Below are 6,000 nucleotides of genomic sequence, written 5' to 3' on the forward strand. Positions count from 1 at the left end.
CAATGTACTATGGGACCATGGGGGAGCCTCAAGGCACCAGCAGTCTCCGGCAGCTCCTTATCCCCTGTGGAAGTTGCCATTGCTTCATAGAACCAGGTTTGGGAGATTTAAAATTCAGCAATCTCGATAATGTTGGATTTGCCCTCTGGACGGTGATGAACTTTGTTTTAAATTTATGTTTGGCTACTGCAAACCCATGTGGGGTAAACTGTACAGTGCAGAACCACAATTACCGACATGAACTGGTTTTGAACTCACTTAGGAGGCCTACTGATGGGTAGCATCACTGTAGAGACTTGAATATCACTGTAATCACACATTATCACCGTGGGGACTCAAACATCACTGTAAGCGCACAATATCTCTGTGAGGAATTGTACATGATTTTAATCATGTATTATCTCTGTGTGCTATCCCTGTGCAACCCACTAATCACACACTATCTCTGTGGGGACCTGGGCATGTCTATAATCACACACTATCTTTGTGAGGACCTTGGCATGATTTTAGTCATACTATATATCTGTGGGGACCTGGGCATGTCTGTAATCACACAAATTCTCATTGGCAACCGTGGTAATACTATAGTAACACACCATCTCTGTGGGGACCTCGACATCTCTATAATCACACACTATCTCTGTTGGGACCTGGCATGTCTATAATCACACACTATCTCTGTCGGGACCTGGGCATGTCTATAATCACACACTATCTCTGTGGGGACCTCGGCATGTCTATAATCACACAGTATCTCTGTGGGGACCTCGACATCTCTATAATCACACACTATCTCTGTGGGGACCTCGTCATCTCTATAATCACACACTACCTCTGTGGGGACCTGGGCATGTCTATATTCACACACTATCTCTGTGGGGACCTGGTCATGCCTATAATCATACACTCTCTCTTTGCTGACCGTACTAATACTATAGTAGGGTGACCAGGTGTCCCGGATTTGCCAGGATGGTCCCTGTTTTTCACCAGCTGTCCAGGCAGATTTCGAGAAATTTAGCTCATGTCTTGGTTTATGGAGAGGGTCGACTAGAAATGGGCAGAGGTGTTTTTTACTTTTTTACAAAGCGGGGATAGTTAGCAGTAGTTCCAAGAATGCAATTTAATTCACAGGCAAGCTACTGGGTTCAGAAATTGCATCTTATGTATGTTCTTACTGCCTGTTTTGTAATTCTCTGCTGAGGTGCGCTGTCATTCTGTGAGCTCACTTGACTTAAACTTATAGTCCTTTTTCTATTTATGTGAACTGTCTTGTTTTTTGGCTTTAAAATTCTGGTACCCTAACTATAGACACACACCATCTCTGTGGGGACTTGAGCATTCCTGTAATTACAAGAAGCTCTGTTTTGGCTTGAGCATCATCAGCTTCGCATTCTCTGTATGGGACTTTGTGAATACTGAAAAGTAGTAACTTTTTTTGTCTAAATTTACCTTTGTCAATACTGAAAAGTAGTAAAGGTAGACTTTTGGTCTAAGTTTGCATTGTTGAAACTGATAAGTAGAAAAGTTAGATTTTTTATCTAAGTTTACCATTATGAATCAGACCCTATTTTAATGAGGACTTTAACACAATCATGTTCATGCACTTTCTCTGTGGGGACTTAAATAGCGCTATAATAACACACTATCTTTGTGGGGGTTTGAAAAAAACTTTAATAAAACCCTATCTTTGTTGGGCCTTGAACATCACTAAAAAGAATACCATATCTGTGGGGACTTGAGCATTCCTGTAATTAAATGCAAGCTCTGTTTCAACTTGAAGCACCAGGGGGCACCATGAGGCCCAGGGTCAAGACTGATTTGCATACAGCTGGGTATGAACTGGGGTGGTTTAGTGAGCTAAAGAACAATGATAGATTCAACCCAGATTTGTGACTGGGGGTGAGTGACTGAGAGGTTTCAGCACTCCGTCCAACATCTCCTTGTGTTTGCTTCAACTTGAAAATCATCAGCTTCACATTCTCTGTATCAGGCATTGTGAATATTTAAAAGTAGTAAAGTTGGACTTTTGGTCTAAATTCACCTTTGTGATTACTGAAAAGTAGTAAAGTTAGACTTTTTGTCTAAGTTTACTTTTGTGAAATGGGCCATATTTTAATGAGGATTGAAACACAATCACCTTCATGCACAATCTCTGTGGGGACTTAAAAAGCACTATAATAGCACACTATCTTTGTGGGGACTTGAACATCACTATAATAACACGCTATCTCTGTGGGGACTGAAACATCGCTGAAATAACATACCATCTCTGTGGGGACTCGAGCATTCCTATAATTACACACAACCTTTGTGTGGACTTAAACATCATTAGCTTCACACTCTTTATAATGGGATTTAAGCTGTGAATGTACACACTATTTCTATGGAGACTTAAACACAATGATCTTCACCCACTAGCTCTGTGAGTTCTTGAACATCCATTTTAGCAAAAATGTAAGCAGCTAATCATGCTCTGTATTCCACTTGACCGTTTTCCTTGGTTCCATATGTTAATTACTTTATGTGTTAGTTCCCTTATCTCCTAAGATTTAAAATACTAATATATTGGTTAAATACAGCTTTAAGTGTCTTTCGTTATGCATGATATGATATATTCTGGGTGTATCATCAGAGAATACTAGCTACATGTGACTTTATGCATCTTATGTATGTTCTTACTGCCTGTTTTGTAATTCTATGCTGAGGTGCGCTGTCATTCTCTGAGCTCACTTGACTTAAACTTATAGTCCTTTTTCTATTCATGTGTGTATATTTATATGGCCCAGTCAATAAAATGTAATTTACCCTCGGGTACTGGGACCCCCGCCAAGCCGTTTTAATGTTTCACTTCACTAAATCCCAACACTGCACTCTCAGAAAAATACCAGCTCCGCTGTAATCAGGCGTCGTAGCACACCCGGGAAACATTAGGTGTCACTGGGTGGGCCCAATGATGAAGCATGCCACCAACTAGGTTGGTGAGTGAGGGCTTCATGACCACACCGACAAGGTGCCACCTGACAAAACAGGTCAGAGTCTAACTCATAAAGTCACATATAGCTAGTCTTCTCTGATGATACATATAATCCCACGGGGACTTGGACTTGCTAACTAGTCCTCTCTCTCTCTCCCTCTTGATACGCCTACATGATATATTCTGGAACATTAACATAATCTTATAATGTTGTTTGTGTATATTGTTGATAAATAAACATTACGACATGTGCGTTCGACTGTATTCAATCACAAATAGTGTTACAGACTAGGTCCCCACAAGGATGGTAGTACGTGTTCATGTCCCCACAAGGATGGTGCTGAGTGCGTGATTAAATAACAATATATTTGCAAATTTGAAGCAGGAACCTGTATCATTATTTTTTTCTTAATATTTTTCTGTTATTAGTGTGTTTTAAAAATCATTGGGAAAGGTTAGTCCCCACAAGGCCGGTATTCACACATAGTCCCACAAGGACGGTAACACATGTATGTGTGTGTGTTTTCAAGATTGAGTGCGGAGGTGGATGGAGAGGCTCACAAGAGGTGAAGCCTTGAGTGGAATGGGTCATGCATGAATCCCCTCCTAAATATCGTCTTAGTATGTAGGTGAGGAGTTACACATGGTCAATCAATACAGAGCAAAAACTTTTTACCTTCACAAAATTCTAGTTGAAATATGTGGGACACAAGATTTTTGCATGTCAATTGGTCCTAAATAAATCATAAGGCATTCCCGAGCCAGTTGCCTACATGACTGTTTAAGCCACCTTGCGGACACCTGGAGTTTTTAAAAAAGAGCGGATCTTTCTCCATCTAAATGTCAAGGTTATTTCCCTGCTGCAGAAATCTCCAAACGCTGATGCATTTGAAATAGAGGCAGCACAGGTGTTTACATTTTAGAAAAACCTCCACCCCCCTAAAGCAATACCTGCAAAGTCCACAATTAATATTTCACAACAATTTTCATCCCTTATTTCAGAAACTTGATCGAAGTATTCTTGAACATAAAATGCATCACTAGGCTGCATGCATGTCTCCATTATGTATGCAGCACAGCAGCATCTCTTTACCTTGTAAAGGTACAGGCAGCAGAGCGCTGAAGTTTTCAAATAAGTGTAGCCATAGCAATGACAGCTCCACAGTGATTTGAAACGTTGAGAGCCTTACCTTTCTTGTTCAAAGCAATGAGCCTAATTTGACGGACCGATAAGAATAAAGGAACAGAGTAGCAGCATATTCATCAACACAAGAAGGAATCATGCTTTTTAGTTCATTATCCATGACACCATTTGATTCACTCATCTATTCATCCCTTAAATAACGCATTAATTTTTATAAATATTTTCTCCTTAGAAACATACCTCTCTCTCCTTATATTATGGACAGATTGTTCTGCGCCTCCTCTTCCCGCTGATTGTAACTGGCCACCTGCTTGCTTTTATATCCACCAGCAGGTCTTTGGGCACAGTTTGTCTATATGCAAATATTATTGATTGCGAAACAAACTTTTGCAACAGTATAGCCTAACAGAGCAATGGGAACTTCCCAAGTTTAAATAAAGCATGAATCACAGGTGTTCTTGCCCCAAGCTTATTGCATGTAGGTTTATTCTGAGGTGCTAATGACGGTTGCCAAGTGATGGTTGGTGACTCACAAAAATTATGGGTTGACATAAATATATTATGTTCGAAACAATACATACAAATGCCATTGTTTTACTATTTGGGGTAGTTTGTGCTAAAGCCCCCATAAGATACCTACACCAAATTTGCGTCTTTTTCTTCTAGCAATCCTGCGGATTCTAACGGTACCAAGGGTTTGTGGATTCCCCTGGAGGGGACTGAGAAATTGGGCAAAATACAGCTTTATTTTGGATATTTGGGGATACATGGGATAAAAGTGCTGCAGAAGAAGGCATCTGTTTTCTTCCCTGCACATGGTATCAACAAAGGGTTTGTGGTGCTAAAATTACTATTTTCTGTTTGTCAGAAAATCAAATTTTTCTACACAGTTTGGGCATTTTACTGGGCATTGCCTATTTTTATTATTTTTTGTGCTGTCATCCGCCTTCCAGTTAGTGGTAGAAATGGTTATGAAACCAAAAATGGATCCCGCAAAGCTATACATTTCTGAAAAGTAGCCAAAATTACTAATTTTGCAAGGAGTCATTTGTGTAGATCCTTCAAGGCTTTCCTATAGAAAGTAACAGATGAAATAAAAGAATATTGAAATTTAGTTGAACAAAACAGCCATTTGTGCCTACATTTTCAGCTATAACTTCTTCCAATTATGAGAGATTTTTGAAGCTATATACTGTCACGGCCGTGGGACCCTTCTAGTTGCAGGTTTAAAGGCTGCATGCAGGTTTACAAAGAACCTGAGGTATCCAGAGACAATAACCGAGTTGCACTCCGCAATGTTTTTTCATTGTGTACCAGGTATAGAGTAATTCATTTAGTAAAATATAAAGAGTGAAAAATAGGTATAAAAGAAAACCTATGTATTTCTAAAATTGGAACAATAAATGGAGTTTAGAAGCAGAGGTTATTTGCGAATCTTTGAATTTGTGGGTCGACATATTAGCTTGTGAATTAGAGGGTGTTGTTCAAAATGACTACTTTTTAAACACACACTTCTTACATTTGGCGGGCAGAAATGCATAAATAGGTCAAATAGTATTAACACTCGTTCAACTATTCTGTATTTCCCTAAATCTCCCGATAAAAATGGTACCTCACTTATATGGGTAGGCCCACTGGTTGCGACAGGAAACTACCCAAAATACAACATGGACACATCACCATTTTCGATTGAAAACTCATAGTTTTTTCTAATGTACATTGTTGTGAGTTTAGGGCCCTAGCTCAGCAGGCCTCTAGGGAAAGCTAGCAAGCCTGTACATTTATTAAAACTAGACACCCAGGGGAATGAAGGTTAGGGTGGCCTGTGTGGCTCTCACCAGCCTCAAACATTGTCCAAAAAAAACAAATTTTCCTCACATTT

The 6,000-nt window shown here is 39.7% G+C and overlaps 1 protein-coding gene across 1 annotated transcript in view; it reads right to left on the minus strand.

Annotated features, from left to right (window-relative positions):
* The window catches only part of LOC147701373 (zonadhesin-like), a 32,800-nt gene extending 28,391 nt beyond the window's left edge, over positions 1-4,409 (minus strand). The window contains exon 1 of the mRNA XM_086928637.1: positions 4,359-4,409. The gene's annotated coding sequence lies outside the window, so the exon portion shown is untranslated. The remainder of the gene's footprint in view (positions 1-4,358) is intronic.
* Positions 4,410-6,000: the final 1,591 nt, after the last annotated feature.

Source organism: Lissotriton vulgaris, chromosome 7 (genome assembly GCF_964263255.1).
Source record: "Lissotriton vulgaris chromosome 7, aLisVul1.2, whole genome shotgun sequence".
NCBI lineage: Eukaryota > Metazoa > Chordata > Amphibia > Caudata > Salamandridae > Lissotriton > Lissotriton vulgaris.